General features: G+C 38.4%; 1 long non-coding RNA gene across 1 annotated transcript; it reads right to left on the reverse strand.

The window, feature by feature from the left end:
• Positions 7,977-11,127, reverse strand: LOC109826370. The gene is made up of 3 exons (XR_002243289.1): positions 10,988-11,127; positions 9,132-9,233; positions 7,977-8,343 (listed from the first exon to the last, which is right to left on the reverse strand). It is a non-coding gene; the product is annotated as an uncharacterized LOC109826370 (long non-coding RNA).

Raw genomic sequence — 18,059 nt, forward strand, 5'->3', positions numbered from 1 at the left:
TTTTTCTTCTTTCTTTGATTTAGTTGTAACCGGAACTATAAAAGACCGGATCTTTGTAACCCAAGATGAGAATTATTTCATTAATGAAGAAAGCTACAGTTTTCCACGCGAACATGGCCGAGACACCCCAAGGTGTCTCGGCCAAGGGCGAGACACCCCCGGGTGTTTCGAGTCCCGTTTTGTCCCTATACGCATTTCAGACCCCCGAATACGCCCGCTTTCGTCGGTTATTGGATGTTTTGATCAAAATCGACACCAATCAACGTTCAACGATTCGAAACCCTAAGGGTCAAAGCCGGTCAACGCGTAACCCTAGGTCAACGCCAGTCAACGCGTTGCAACAAAAAGTCAACGTTTGACGATTCAAAACCCTAAGGGTCAACGCCGGTCAACGCGTAACCCTAGGTCAACGCCAGTCAACGTGTTGCAACAAAAAGTCAACGTTTGACGATTCAAAACCCTAAGGGTCAACGCCGGTCAATGTGTAACCCTAGGTCAACGCCAGTCAACGCGTTGCAACAAAAGTCAACGTTTGACGATTCAAAACCCTAAGGTCAACGCCGGTCAACGCGTAACCCTAGGTCAACGCCAGTCAACGCGTTGCAACAAAAGTCAACGTCGACGATTCGAAACCCTAGGGTCAGCGCCGGTCAACGCGTAACACTAGGTCAACGCCGGTCAACGCGTTGCGACAAAAAGTCAACACACGGTGGCCCGAAACCCTAAGCCAGCACAATGTGGCGGAGGTAGTTCAAAGTCAACACCAATGACACGAGCCAAACTCAATTCATCAGCTGCAAACTCAAGACTCCGGCGACGGCCAAGCGATAAACGCAGTGCCGGAAGAACTTCGGCTATTCGTCAAAGCATCGAATAGACTGAAAATCGAAGGAGCCAAGAGTGAAGCTAACTACAGGTCCTTACGCCGACTGAAGGCTGGACCAATCATATCCAAAGTATCCCGGTCTCTTCTATAAAAGAAACGAGCCCGGAACACTTTGGAGGGGGTATCTGTAGGCATCAAAAATTGCCGATAGGTCCCCGCAAACAGCTCAGTGTTAACGAATGACGATGAACGTCACTACCCGGTTAACAAGAGTTCAATTGACGTCGGTGAACGCCTGAAGCAAACCGACAAGCTACGTGAGCCGACAGAATTTCAGAATAGCGGGGATACGAATTGACCGGAAACCCCGCGACCGCTGCAAAAGAAGCAGCGCCCTCCGTGTCCCGTTCACCCCACTGATAATTGAAATACCCCGGGGGTGTCTAGGAAAAGCCTAGACACCCCAGGGGTGTCTACGCCCCCTAGAGGTCCCCTACACACTCCCTACACCTATAAATAGCCCCCTTAGGGCCTTTGTTTTGAGGGAGGATTTTTAGAGAGCCTTGGCGAAGCCCTGCTGCAGTGGAGAGTGGTCGTGTGCTTCAGCGAGGAGTGAGCGAGCCGTCTACAGCAAAGGAGTCTTCTTCTTCATTCACCCCTTCTCTTTTCCTTAGTGTTGCCCCTTAGCGGTGATACTAAGTAGAGCGAATATCTCGATTATCCGAGATAGGAGCTATAAACTTCTAGATCTCACGCGGATCAACGAAGTTCTGCTTCCATATCCCTTCGCGGATAGGCGAAGCTCTGCCCGATTTTCTCGGAACGGATCTGATCTACCGGTGGTCCACGGATATTGACGTCCCCGTCACAGGCTAAAGACCCACGCAAGCGAGACCGCACCAAAACGGGATCTCGTGTTTATTTTCGATAAAGTTATAATCTTTGTTTTGTTGCACAAGGAGGTCTTATAAAAAGACCGACTTTTTTTTATTGATTCTTGTTGTAACGCCTGAAGTTGTAACAGATTCAAAAGCAATGAAAACAGCAACTTTTCTCGAAAACACCCATTGGTGTAAAGTCCTAGAAGTCAACAACAATTGGAAGAAGTGTATTGGCAGAAAGGTAACTCGTTGTTCTAGCTTTGGTAGGGATCCTTTCTTGCGTTTGTGCCGAGCTCACGGCAATAGGAAACACTTCATTGGTGTGGAGACTTTGGGGTGACAAGATGAGATGATAGTTTCGATGGGTCGTTCCTTTCTGGAGGAGGATCGGTGTTGGTTGTCGAGCATTGGTTCTGAAGCTTCGACATATTTGGGTCATCTTAGTCATAGGTCGCCGACTGCTGCATTAGGAGTTATTGGATCTGATGGAGCTGCTTCAGATTTTGGTTGGTGTCGGATATTTGGTTACTCAGCATTTGGTCACATTGAGGACGTGAGATTTAATCCGATTGCGCATTTGGGATTCGGAGGCTCATTTGATTATTGTTTGGGAGCTTCTGATTTTGTTCTGAGCAGGAATATCACTTTTGAATCTCAGCAGGTGGAGAGTGTTGATCAGGTCATTTGGATATCACAGCAGGTGGAGGGTGATGTTACTTCACGTTGGGTGGAACTTATTCCACATACTCCAGATCATATTGTGTCATTTGGGATTCCAACTGAGGTGGCACAGGTTGGGGATCATTTGATTTCAGATGCAGATGATGGAATGGTTTTGGATTCGGTTGTAGCTGGTGGACATGATTTGGATACGGTCATTGGTTCACCTCAGATGGAGATGTTTGATTGTATCAGTTTAGGGCCGCTATCAGTTGCAGATCCGTTGGTGATATTGGAAAATAGTTGCATACTTTTCTATTTGATTGAGGGCCTTTGGAGGCCATTTGGGTGAACTACGTGAATGCTTGATTCTTTGGGCAAGAGGATACGTACGCAGTCAATTTTGATGCAGCTGATTTGGTGAGTAGATACCGATATTTGGGTGAGTGTTCGCACTCCCGTTTGGGTCTCAACTTGTGTGGATGGAGTCTGTTGTCATGAGTCCGTTGCCGTGGCATACTGGATGCAACAAGTGAGCCATTTGTTTTTGTTGGTGTCGGCTCAGTTTTGGGAAAACTTCGCCGAGGTGGAGAATTGTGAAAACGGCGAAGGAATTAAGGAAGGAATTGAGAAAAATGTGAAGAATAAGCAAAACAGGCTCCACCACACCCTGGTGTGGTGTCCGTCATGGGTGTAGCAGAATCTGCCCTGTCTGCCATGGGTGTGGTGTCTGCCACACCCTAGTGTGGTAAAATCTGTCATGTTTATCATGGGTGTGGTGTCTGCCACACTAGGGTGTGACAAACTCGTTTTTAGAATCTCAATCAGTTTGGGATTGTGTTTTGTTATAAATAGAGACACGTTTTTTAGGATTTCTTTGGCTTTGTTTAGGCTTTGATCGAGCTTTGTTTAAGCATTGATTGGGGGGTATTTGGAGCACAAAAGGAGGTATTTTTAGAGCTTTTGGTTAGGGTTTTGTTTGGAGAGATTAAGAGTTTTGTTTGTGAGATTAGTTTGTTCCTTCGAGTGATTTGTAATCTCAATTTGTACTCTTCTTCTCTATTAGTGAAAACTTCATCCCCTTCTTGCCCCGTGGACGTATGCAACTTGTCGAACCATGTTAAAATTGGTGTTTTGTTTGTGCATTGATATTTAGTTCGTTTGGCTCTTTTGGATTGGCGTTTGGTTTGGTTCCTCGACACAGTTTTTGACACAACATTCATTTATACAGTGGAAGTCCTTTTAACTCTCAATAAATCCTCAAATTAAAAACGTTGAACTCTAAACTAAGTCACAACTCTCAATCCCTCTCTCAAAAATGTGGATCCATGTCCAATTTCTGTTGCTGCCTCCTCTCTCCTTCCACTACCGCTCTCCATACTCTTTTCAGTCGCTTTAATCAAACTTTTCTCAGCCCCCATAAAACCCAAAGATCCCAAATCCAAAGTCCCCATCAGCGAGGGGAATAATGGAGATGATTAGTTCTGGTCTTCGATGGTGATGTGGTAGGTATCATCGACGTAAACTTGGAAGAGGGGGGTCAGAATGTGGAATCTGCAATGTATTGTATTTATTTTGATACCCACCTCTGTTGCCTCTAAAACCAAAGTTTTACTCTCATTTATTTTTAAACCCGCTCACTTTTCAATCAACATCTAGCCAAGAGTATTTCAGTCAAAGTTTTGCTCCATTTGTTCTTGTACCCACTCAGTCTATTAAGAAAAAAAGTTCTTTCGTCTATAAATCAAAGTTTTACCCTTATTTATTTTTAAATTTATCCACTTTCAAATTCATTTCTAGACCAATAATACTCTACTATTTTTTTCTATGTCCACTTTGTATTCAACAATTTGATATATCATATAAATTTTCTTTTTCCACACTAATCTCTTGGAATTGTGAAATGTAGATGTGCTATAAACCCAAATTTTACCCTATATATTTCAAACCCATCCATTTCCAAAAGCAGGTTTTTACAGGTGCCCAAAGTTTTATCCTTAGTTATTATTAAAGCCATCCACTTTCAAAATCACTCTTAAATCCAGAACACTAAAAATCATTAATTCTACATTCAAGTTGATAGTCACCAGTTTGATATATGGAGTAAGTTGCGATATTTTGCTTTAACTTGTTGTATTTTTAATTAAAAGGTTATGCACACATTGTATTTTTAAACCAAATACGTAAACCATTAATGTTGTGGCATTGTGAACTGTATATGAGTTTTTTCCTACAACCTAAAGTCATACCACCCCCACCCCCACCCCCCCCAAACAATTAATTTTTAAACTAACTCACTTTCCAAAAATGAGATTTTTTTCCTATAAAAGCTTCACCGCCATTTATTCTTAAACCTACCCACTTTCAAAATTATTCTTAGACTCAAAGTACTTAATCGAATTATTTTTAAATTGACTTTGTATTTCAACAAATTTTCATGTCTGCTATAAGTTGTTATCTTTGCTTATAAATTTGAGATTTGTTGTTCTAAATGATTAGATACATGTTATTTTTAAATCAAACGCTCAAATCATATTAATTTAGCTTTTTTCATCCCAATGCCACATCAACGTGTGGGTCAATTTTGCTCGTATGTGCTAAAGTTTTTAAAAGCTTCACTTAATTATATATCCTCACTTGTCTATATATAAGAACACTGGTATAATTCAAATTTTTGAAAACTTGCACTCAAATATCCTAAAGTTTTTAAATCTTGTATTTAAATATTGTCATGCCCCGGCCCACATGTCCGTTAGCGCGTGCAAGCTGTGACACCCACCAAGAGCAAGTCGATGTTGGCTTAAATCCACCATCAAATGCTAGCACTAGTTGTTCTTGGGTCTTGGCCTTCTCTATTTAAGATATTAACATTTATACGCACTAGTCCATATGGGACTAAAGTGGGGGTGTCACAATCGCCCCACCTTACAAAGACGACGTCCTCGTCGTCATGACATGACAATTGGCACAACCCAGTATCACAGGCGATGTGGACTCTAGAGGTGACTCCTACGGGCTCTAGAGGTGGCTCACACCGCACCCACACTGTGTAACACTTAGCTCCGTATAGCACTTAGTTCTACACTTCCGACTGGCAACTGCTCTAATACCATTTGTCACGCCCTGGGCCTATTGTGACACCCCCACTTTAATCTCACATGGATTAGTGTGTAGAAATGTTAGTGCCTTAAATAAAGAAGCCCAAGACCTAAGAACAACTAGTGGTAGCATTTGGCGGTGGATTTAAGCCAACATCGATTTGCTCTTAGTGGGTCTCACGGTTTGCACGCACTGACGGGCCCGTGGACCCAGGGCGTGACAAATACCCTCAAGTTTGCATAACTGAGGGTATTTAAGTGCAAGTTTTTGTATGTAAGAGCTGCCAAAACAAATGTTGTATATAAATACAGTTTTAAAACTTTAGGATATATAAATGATGCTAAAAACAAGTGAGAGCATATAACTGCAAAGCAGGAAAAACAATAGGGCATTTAATTGCAATTAAGCGTTACTGATTCCAGTCTCTTTCTGCTTGTTTGGAGATTGGGAATTCATAAATACATCTCTAGTTAGCCTGTTCGAAGCATCCTGGCTTATGATGTGAACCTATTTAATATCAACCACATCCTAGGGATGGATTAGATGTGAGGGGAAAAATCATTTTAAAACTTTTCCCCCTCTTCCTTCTAATGATGCATGCTCATATTGTCCCTATTGGTTCAATACTCAACAAATATATTGAAATAGATAAATGACTAAAGTAAAGGAAACTTTCACTTTTAGGTAAAATGTTAACTAATTTGAAAAAAAAAAGAGTTTATTATTAGACCACACTATACTAATTTTGTTATCCTTTTTATTTATCGTGATCTCTGCCACTTATTTGTGTGTACGTATTTCTCTTTATTCATATAATCTCTTCATAATAAATCATATGTTTTATCCATTCATTTCGATTTTATTCTTTTAGCTTTATAGTTCTCTATATCTCTCGGTAACCCTTGAATACTTCTTTATCATCTCTCTCTCCACCTCTACCGAGAAATTCCTTTTTATGGAAAGAAGAATTTTCAAAAGAAAATTCATGGAAACAAACATAGCTAGGCGGTGGAGAGATCAAAATAAAATTAAGTCATAAGTTGCGTGCATCTCATGTACACGTTTAAAGAACCCTTTCACTTGCAACTTAATTCAAACCAAACTTCAGAGCAAAAAGTTACCATCAAAACAAATCTCCACCAAATCAATTGAAGACAAAGGAAACGTCTAACATTATCATCATGTTTTCATCAATTATATGTATCATATACGCATGTACTAATTACAAAATCATGACTTCTTCAACTATCAACAACCCGAACCTAAATTGGACTAGTCAAACTAAAACCAAAACCCAATTACAAATTTGTATAGAATCTGAATATTCTAAGCCAAATCTGAAGAAGGCAGTTTAGAGATTTTGCAGATAAGATGGATTAGAACAGTTTGTTCGCAATCATCCAATTCATCGAACCAGTCGAATCGAAACCAAACCCGAACCAAACCCAAAAGTTACTTGCTTGCGTAGGGGTGAGTTATACTCATTCAATTGGAACCGTCTTAAATTTTCACTGCCTTGTATAGATCAGAACATTCCGCTCACATGCATAATATTTCTGAGAGAATGCCTCCTCTTACCAACACTGATCGGTTTCCCAAGTCCGCCGCCGGGAGAACGGAGAAACGGGCCGGTCCGGGCCCAAAACCGTGCGATTGTAGTCCTCCCGCTTACCCGGATCCGATAAGGTAGAATACGCCGTGTGTATCTTTATAAATTCGTCCGCGGACGCGCCGGCGTCGGGGTGGCACGTGCGCGCCAGGCGCCTGTACGCGGCCTTGATCTCCTGGCCCGTGGCGGTCGTCGGACGACTGGCGTGTAGTAGAGCGATCCGCACGTCAGATGCGAGCGGGGATCGTTTGTACGGCGGAGATGCGCTGTGCGAGCGACGCGATTGGGGCGTTTGGAGGTCGGCGGTTGGGGCGCCGAGGAATTGGAGAGATTTGAGCGAGGTGATCATTAAAGAGATTGGGTGAACGATGGGGGAGCGGAGTAAAATTTTAGGGGGGAGGTGGTTTTTTTATAGAGTGGGGTGAGTGGGGTCCACTTGTAAGTAATGAAATGGAAAATACCTATGGAAGATTCCATTTAGGCTGCGTTTGGGAACTAAGATTTGGATTTGGAATGTTGATTTAAAATCAAAGGATTTTAATTCTAGGATTTGAAATCCATGATTTGATAGAATCTTTTGTTTGGATGCCTTTACAAAATACAAGGATTTGAAATTAAAGATTTAAAATATAATGTTTGGATACACTTTATTATACATGAACTTGGATTTCAGAGATAAGGAGGATTATTTTTGTGAACAATTTATGACATATACATATAGTTAACATATATGAGTACCATGCTACTTAGCCCAAGCCTTTTTAAAAGGAAGAAAGACCTGTCATGCACAAATAAAACTTTGAGAAGTGATTCAAAACCAAATTGATCACCTCGATAGCAATTATAAATACTCATGCAATCATCTCATCCTTCGTGAATCGATACGAGAGAATACAAACAATAATAATAATGTCCAAAATATTCATTATAATAGCATTTTTCATGGTTTTATCCACTACCACATTGACCTTCAATCTCCAAAATAACAAGAGTACTACTTTAAAAATTAGCCATGATAAAAGACTTGACGACACAAAATAGTATAGCGAACAATCCACATAAGAAGCTCTAGGCTATGCAATAAGTCTTCATTTAAAACACAACGTACTATAGGTAGTAGATAACCATGATTTTCTACAACAAGCTAAATTAGCACAACATAAACTACTAAAAGAAACCATAGCAAAAATTGTCTATTTATCCTTCAAAGTATTCTCCTTCTTTTTCTCCTATGCTTCCAACTCATGTCTCGGAGAACTTATTGGATCCTACATTAAAAAAATTTGGCATCAATTAGTTCATGAAATAAAATACGCTCTAAAACAGAAATAATATCTACTACAAAGGCAAATCACAACTATAAGTGTGCATATCACGATTAGCTAAAGCTGAATCCATATCACGATTCCAAACAACATGTGATCTCAAGTGAGATGCAATTTGTTTCCCATTCTTTGTCATCCTAATACATACCAAAGTGAATGACACAGAATGAGTAATAAAGAATTAGCACATCATGCATGAAGGATTACTTAGAAACAACTGTCTAGTTCTTAGGATCTTCATGCATGACAAACTAATAATAGTGTCAAAAACAAGCTACTAAAACATATATTGGTTTGGTCCTTTGCTCTCCAGTGGCTTTTCAAGGTTAAGTTGATGCAAAACAACATTAGATGCAAATGAATGGCGAAAGAGCATGTGACCTACACATATAATTGGATCATAGATATTAACTATAGCATCAGATGTAAACATGATTCTTGGAGAGGAAAAATCACTGTACTATAGACTTTATTTTATCCTTTCATATAACTAAACTAATAGAATCTACATAGCAACCAATAATATTTCAGTTAAACAGAAAGGTTGAAATATGCATAACCTAGATACTTCATGGAAAATATATTTAACTTTACTATGAACAAGGAAACAGCTACTTAGTAGTTACTACTGTAATTACATGTAGAACATAAAACCATAGTGAATTCTGTATATTTATCATAAAAAAACATTGAAAACATAACAACAGTTCTATTTCCATCGACATACTTACATAACCATTAAACTGCTGGCAAGCTGCCTCAACCTCCTCAACAGTAGACATTGTCACAAATTCAAAACCTCGGCTCGTTCCAGTTAGTTTGTCATAGATAACCTGCGAAATAATCCAACTTAATTCACCAGATTCAAACACTTACAAACCACATAAGCTTCTAGGAGCACCACCATCTTTGAAATCAAACTCTACATAACCACACTCATACATTCACCAGAATCACATCTACCTTATAAAACTAAAAGGACCTTGCAAACAAAGAAGGGGCTATCCATGAAATATACACATTAAGTATCTATCATACGGGTAAATTTAAAAGTGTGCATAAATATGTTGCTCTTACCATCATTCTAAATTTATTCAACAAAACCACATGGATAATGTTTTCAGACATATCAGCTAATTATGCACAAGTCAACAATAACAATGCTTCTCTCTACAAAAATATCAAAACTTCTGACCCAAAAAAACTTCAACTTGAAAGTTAATATTCTCCTTCAACTTAAATATATATAGCCAACAATACATATTTCTCAGTCAAACTTACACGTAGTTTTCATTATTTTCCTATCAAGTTCAACACACGACAAAATAGATCAACTTTCACCAAAATGGTAATTTTAGATGTCTATCTATTCTACATGAGTTGAGGAGCTAAGCCCTCTTCTTTCTGAAAGTCATGAAGTCATAAAAACATATGGCATGTAGAAACTTAGAAATAATATCTGAACTCCTGAATACGTGAAAATGCGCACGTATGCACTGTCGTTGCCGCTAAGTGTCTGCTGTTATGTGTGGACTTGTGCGCGTATTGTACAAGCTAAACATTTTCTTTAGTTTTATTTTGTAAGTGTAAAAAAGTATTAGGTGAGAGTAATAAACTATTAGGAGTCACCAAAAGCCATAAGATTCAGATACAATTCATGGTCTCCTACTTCCTGGAGTCGGTCCCATTTCCTTCAGAATCCATTCATGCATCCTATTTGCAAATAAGCTATTAGATTTTTCCTAACACCCTTAATGTTCGTCGGTTTCTCACATAACCCCTAGAATTTTGTTTATTCCGCTTAACCCTGTAAACTTGTTCTATAATTGAACCATGCACACATGCATGACTTCAGCTTTACCCTGTTCGAAGCATGCAATTTACTTGACCAAAATACAAACAATGTGATTAGTGTTCAAAATAATATAGCTAATGCTGACTACTGTTTAGGCTATCAATGAAGGATTTGTTTGTTATTGAGGCTTTTTCTGATCTCAAGCGCTATTTGCTTGAACAAGACCTAATATCAAATCGCATAAAGCTTTAAAAAATAAGATCACAAGCAGGCATTTCATCACCGCATTAACTACAATTTCCAGATCAGAAGCATGTACTCATTCCAATATGATTCAGATCATATTTTTAGCAAAGTGAGTAAATCTCTATATTCATAGGGTCGACATTATCAAGATTCAGTCTTTAAATACCAAAACTTTCGCGGTGCAAAATAATTAATGCAAAATCTAGTTTCAAACAGAACATCAGAGAGCGCGTAGTATCATAACCCTGAGGGCGTTAAGGGATTAACAGAGATAATTGAACTTGAACAAATATTTCTTAGTTACCCAACTTTCTACTGAATAGCAAATAAATCTAACCAAGACCTAAACACGTAAAACTTCAGCATTGAATAGTAAAAGCGCGATTAGGGTTAGGGTTAGGGTTATCGATTGATCATTGAAATAGTTATCAGAATTAGGGGAGGTGAGGGGAGAGAGAGGAGAAAGGGGAGAACTAAACCCTAGATCAGATCTAGGGTTTCGACGAAAGAGGAGAAGGGGAGAGAGAGAGGAGAGATAGAGGTTACCTGCGTTGAGAGAGAACTTGAGATAGAGATTGGGATCGGGACTGAGAAATGAGAGGGGAGGAGTCGGGATCGGGGAGCGGAATTGAGAAATGAGAGAGAGAGAGAGAGAGAGAGAGAGAGAGAGTGAGGAGTTGGGATTTGGTAAATACTAAGGGGCAGGATGGGATTTGAAATACCTGTATTTGGGTTCTTAAATTCTCCTCTCCAAAATAATTGGATTTGAAATCTCAGCTTAATTTGAGGCCCAAACTAGAGATTTGGATTTGAAATACACTGAATTTCAAATCTAGGACCCAAATCCAAGTTCCCAAACAGAGCCTTAAAAAATTGTGACTATTTTTGTATTGATTTGGTTGTATTACTATTTGTAACAACATTTTACTGTTTAGAATGACTTATAGATGAGTGGCACTAGGGGCACACCCCCAATCACAACTCCAATCATACCATTTTTCTCTTTTGCTATAGTGTACCGCGTCCTAAATAGGATTTTAAAATCTCATATGGGGCCCCGTGCACTGTAGCAAAAGAGATGGTGTGTGTGGTTGGAGTTGTAGTTGGGGGTGTGCCCCTATCGTTTTTCCTTATTAATTGATAATGTGTGGTTTTTTTTATTTTTTATTTTTCATGAGTGCTATATAATCATGATTTGCATGGTGAACCGTGTTTCCGCCCAATGCAATCCTTAAATTAGTGTACAAGATTCTAGTTCTTATAATCCAATGTATGATATTCCTTTGGGAACTACCACAAGCTAGATGTGAAAATGAACCAAATAATTAACAATCTGTTAATTGTTAATCAAGTTATTAGGTTTTATTGTTCTTTAATTTATTTAACATTAAATAAATACTTTTTAGTATATAAAAGAATAAAATTCAACTAAAGGTATATTCACTTGCTTATGAAATATTCATTTAAAATGTGATTAGTTATAACTTGTATTATTACAAAGAACATATTTTTGACCCACTTATTTTTTAGTGTAAGTTTGATACTATTGTAAGAGATTTGAAGGGTCTCGAATCATTTTTTTTAACAAATAATCAAATAAAATAATTATCAATTACAAATCTTAATGTTATTTAAAAGATCAAGTTCTTTAAAATAAAAAAAAGATCTGTTTAACTAAATAAATACATCCTTAACTAAATCCACAAACTATGAAGTATTAATTAAATATGCATACTTTGATATTTGACGGATGTTCTTCGATATTCAAAACGTTCTTGAGTTTAAATTCAATTTCTAATAAATTCATGAAAAATGTATTCAAATTCGGAAATTTTAAGCAAATATAATTGTGATTATTCTTTTCGATTTATTTCCAACCCTACCATGGGTATCTGATATAATGAACGAGACCAAAAGAATACTTTTCTTCGTAGGATTTTCGTTGGTTGCAGTTGCACCCAGTGGTGGGCCCATATTCTAGAAGGGAATAAAATAAGTGGGTGTTTACCTAATGGATTTTTATTCTTTTAAAATTATTTTTGGCCTTGGAGTGAGTCGGCATAGCGCTGGAAGTTGGACGTTGGAGCATAAAATCTAGAGAAAATAATTGCGGTTTATATTCTTTCGTTATTAGTTTTTGGTTTGAGCTTTGCTACAGGGACCCAAAATATGGGAGGAATAAATAGGACAAGTGAGGTGTCCCCATCTTATTGGATAATGAGTTGGTCATCATTAATGATGACCAACTCATTATCTAATAGTAGGGGGCACCTCACTTGTCCCCCCTATTGGTCCCATATTTTGGGTCCTTAAAAAATTTTTCTTTTGGTTTTTCTGATGGAATTTATGTGGAGAAGGGAGATGGTAGAAGATTTTTTTTTTTTAAAAAAAGAAATAGAAAGGAGAGGTTAATAGATTGGATAAAAGATGTCGGTGGTGAAAATGGATAAGATGAACACCAGTTGAACGAGTTGATAGCGTGTGACAAAGTTAATTAACATCTCATTGGATGAGGAAACTTTGTGCGTAACTTTGGGCAAGGGTTATGATTAAGTATAATAATAAAGGGGAAAAGCGTCACTTTCCTTTGAGAGGCTATCATCCATCAAAAGTAGAATGGATATGTTCAAGGAGTTTTAACGATCTAAGAAGCGGGGTTAGTCATGTAAAACTCAAATCTAAAACTAGGATAATTGGTCGGATAAAATCTTCTAGTGTTAGTCAAATAAAATCAGAATTATGATAAGTTTTTATAGTGTTAGTCATTTAGAACTAATATAATATTAAAACTAGATTAATAGTAAAAAAAAAGTATCCCACTTTTTTTAATTTTCCTTATAACAATGAAATTTTTAGTGTCTCAAATTATCCCATGTTTTAGGCTAGAACTACTTGGTTTAAAAACATAGAACTCTCCTATTTATTTCTTATTTTCATATTTCTTTTCTTTTCTCCATCATCGCTTCCTCCGATGGTCATTGTCATCATCTTGTTGGGATTGTGTTTTTGATTTTTTTTTATATAACTTCATGAGAATTATATAAGGTTAGAAGTATATCACGATTAGGAGATTGGTGCTCATTATATAATGAGTTTGATTCCTATTATAAATAGGAAATTAGGCTAGAGATAGAGTTTTTGATTTCCCTATGAATAATCTTCTAATGTTGGAGTAAAAACCAAGAAGGAGAAGAAAAAGGAGAAAGCTGTTATTCTTGTAATCTAGGGTTAGCAGAGGGCATAGCCAGATTCAAGATAATATACGAGAGCAGAGGGTTTCGTAGTCTTTTGATCGCGCAAAAAATTACAATATTGAGAGAGCATTTCACAGTCTTTGTCCGTCCAAAAAATTGTAAGGAGTTGACTTTGGAGAAAATATGAAGATTAATTATGTATTTCAGATTGAGAGATTGAAGACAAGAGTTGAGTGGTTCCTCTTATAATTCTCCCTAATACATAGTGAATGTCTTGTATTGTTGCCCATGGATGTAAGTCGAAGTTGGTCGACCAAACCACGTAAATTTTGATGCTCTTCTTCTTGATTGTGGTTATTTTTATCTTATGAATTGTTGATTGGCTTCCGAGTTATGCAGATTGTAGTAAGCGGGGACTAGAATCCCCAACACATTTGACTACGCTATCAGACCACATCTCAATTTGCTACCCTTTTTATATGATATTTTCTTTTTTAGCGAATATTGTATTTATATAATTATGTTAGATCAATAATTTTTTAAAAAATAATTAAAATTAAGATACGAGAGAAAGAGATTGGGGATAGAAAAAGAAAGGAAACTACAAAATTATATTTTTTTACAGACTTGTATTATAATAATTCATAAAAATTTAGGCAAATCATAAACTAGAAAAAATGATGATGACGATAATAATAATAACAATTAACAACAAACATGCACATCATAAACTATAAAAAAAATGAGCATTTGGGTTTATTTTCCCATATCTCTCCTCTGATGTGCAAGTCAATATCTGAACGTTATTATTTGTATTGAAACTCCCTCGCCCTTCTTGTTAGGGTTAATCTATCAACAACCTGTGCCCTCCAGATCTTGTGACTAACAATTAGCAATCAAGAAATTACATCAAAATGAAAAACTTTGCAGGAAAGAACAAATAAAAGGAGAGAACACAAGATTAACGAGGTTCGACAAACTTGCCTATGTCCTCAGGAGCCACACCAAAATTTCTTTGATTATTGCAGAAGATTACAAGATTGTAAAAGGTTACTCTCTCTCTCTCTCTCTCTCAGATCTCTCTCAAAGTGTTCAAGAGTATCGCTCAAAAACATACTCAACAATAGCCAAAACGACCTTAATATATATAAAACCCTAACTCCCAAACGAATTAGGAAACAGGTTTGACCCGCTATCGGTCGACCGATGATGCCTCATCGGTCGACTGATCATCTAGAATCAGTCTGCCTCATGCATAGTGTTGGTCGACTGATGGCACCCCCATCAGTCAACTTACCAGAGCAATTTTCAGGTTGATTTTCTTACAATCGAATCGGTCGACTGATCCAAGCCCTTCGGTCGACTAATCCAAGCCCTTCGGTTGATTGATCGGGGGGGAGGGGGTCTGCTATTTGTTGATTTTGTTCCCATGTTTTGGTCTACACACCCAAAACCAACACTCTCCAAACCTCCATCAACAAGCTCTCTTGAACTTCAACCATCTTCGCAAGCAACTTCTCCTACCCGAAAAAATTTCTTTCTTCAATCAATATCATCCTTGGTGATCTCACATGTCCTCCTAGTATGGCTCCACCCTTATTTCCTATGTATAAAGACCAACTGAAATTACGTACAACTTCAGTTTCTCAATGGTCACTGCCTTTGTCAACATATCTGTAGGATTTTGGCTCCCCAAAATTTTCTCTAACAGTAACTTCATGTCCTCTATCAACGAGAGTATGAAGTGATATCGCATGTCGATGTGCTTCATTCTGGCATGATAAACTGGTTTCTTAACAAGATGTATAGCACTCTGACTATCAAAATAAAGAACTTCATTCCCCCGCTTCAGACCTAACTCTTTCAGACATTCAATCAACCAAATCATCTCCTTGCTAACCTCAGTCACTGCGACATACTCTGCCTCAGTCGTGGACAACATCACTATCTTCTACAAACGTGAGACCCAGCTCACTGTTGTCAACCCTAAGGTAAAAACATATCATGTGGTACTTCGCCTTGTATCATGATCACCGGCAAAGTCTGCATCCACATATCCCTACAGTACCAATTCTTTTCTCCTAAAACATAGTGGCATATCTGTAGTCCCTCTCAAGTGTCTCGGTATCCACTTTACGGCCTCTCAATGCTGCTTCCCTAGATTGCTGGAAACATGTTCATAACTCCTACTGCATGAGCGATATCCGGCCTCATGCAAATCATCGCATACATAAGACTACCAATGACTGATGAGTATGACACTCTGGTCATGAACTCCTTCTTCGCATATGTCTTGGGCGATTGCTCTTCAGATAACCTGAACTGACATCCAAGGGGCGTGCTAACAGCCTTTGTATTCTACATGTTGAATCTCTGAAGTAGCTTCTCAATGTATTCGGTCTGACTCAACTTCAACGTCCCTTCAGCCATATTCTGACTGATTCACATCCTAAGAATTTGCTTGGCTGTACCTAAATCCTTCATAGCAAATTCTTTTGCCAACTTCTTCTTCAACTTGTTAATCTCCTGTAAACATGGCCCTGCAACTAACATGTCATCTACGTACATCAATAACACGATATAGCTAAACTTGAACCTCTTGAAGTAACATCAATTATCTGAATTACACCTTCTATAGCCATTGCTCTACATGAAGTTATCAAACTTCATGTATCACTATCTTGGAGCATCTTTCAAATCGTATAAGTTCTTCTTGAGCTTACATACCATCTCTTCCTTTTCTTCCTCTTCATGTAGATTTCTTCATCCAAATCACCATGAAGAAAGAAGTCTTCACATCTAACTGCTCAAGGTAGAGATTTTTTTAGCAGCTATTAAGCTCAACATCACCCTGATGGTTGTAAGCTTCACAATGGGAAAAAAGATCTCTATATAATCCACTCCTTCCCTCTATTGGAATCCTTTCACAACTAATCTGACCTTGTATCTTTTGCTATAATCACTCTCCTGCTTGACCCGATAGACCCACTTGTTATGTAAGGCTTTCTTATTTGTAAGAAATTGTGCTAACTCCCATGTCTCATTCGAGTGGAGAGAATACATCTCTTCTCGCATCGTATGCTCCCACTGCTGAGATTTTCTAACTTGCATAGCCTCCTCATAGCACTCTGGTTCTCCATTGTTTGTTAAAAGCAAGTAATCGAGTGACGAAAGATATCTGGGTTTGGTTTGGGTACTCCGGATGACCTCCTAAGCTCCTCGCCTTGGGTATTAGTCTTTGCACCTGAAGTTTCCTCCGTTCTTTGATCAGAAATAACATTGTCTCCCTCATCTGGAAGTTCCTCTAAATCCATGTACTCGGATGTACCTGTATTCTTAGTGCTGGTCCCACTATTTTGGCTATTCTTATCATTGTCTATTTCCTTGTACATCACCTCTTCATTAAATATGACATCTCTACTCCTTATGATTTTTCTGTTCTTATCATCCCATAGACGATATCCGAACTCATTAATGACGTATCTAATGAATATACACTTCTGTGACTTAGCTTCTAGCTTATCTCTGACATGATCACTGATATGAACATATGTCACACAACCAAAGACTCTCAAGTGTGAGAGATTTACTTTCTTGCCACTCCAAACCTCTTCTGGAATCCTAAAGTCTAATGGAACTGAAGGCCCATGATTTATCAAGTAAGGTGTTGTATACACTCCGTCCGCCCAAAACATCTTAGGTAGACTTGCATGTAGATGCATGCTCCTTGTACGCTCTGTCAGTATTCTGTTCATCCTCTCTGCAACGTCATTCTGTTGTGGTGTTCCTGGAGTAGTCCTTTCTAAATGAATCTCATTCAGATCATAGAACTTCTTGAACTCCTCCAGCTCATACTCTCCACTATTGTCCGATCTTAGACACTTCACCTTCAGATCTGTCTTGTTCTCTACCATGGTTTTTCACTTCTTGAAGATCCCAAACACCTCTAATTTATGCTTTATATATACCCACACCTTCCTCGAGTGATCGTCGATAAAGGTGATATAGTACGTCGAACAGCCAAGAGAAGACACGCTGGCTGGACCTCATACATCTGTATGAACAAGCTCTAGCTTATGAGTTTTAGGTGGTCTTCCACTCTTCTGAAAGCTGACCCTCTTCTGCTTCCCGTAGATGCAATCTTTACAAACACCAACTTCCACTAAATCGATACCGGGTAGCTTTCCCTATAAGTGTAGAATCTTCATACCTTTCTGACTCATATGTCTCAACCTATTGTGGCACAGATCTGCACTTTCCTTGCCAGCTACAATTATAAGGGTGTCACTCGCATGTGAAGTTAAATAAAAAGTTCTGGTTTTATTACCTCGAGCAACCACCATAGTACTGTTAGAGATCGTCCACGAATCCCAGGTAAATGTCAAAACATAGCCTTCCGCTCCAAGCTGGCCAACTGAAACAAG

The sequence above is a fragment of the Asparagus officinalis genome, chromosome 10, assembly GCF_001876935.1.
Source record: "Asparagus officinalis chromosome 10, Aspof.V1, whole genome shotgun sequence".
Taxonomy (NCBI): Eukaryota; Viridiplantae; Streptophyta; class Magnoliopsida; order Asparagales; family Asparagaceae; genus Asparagus; species Asparagus officinalis.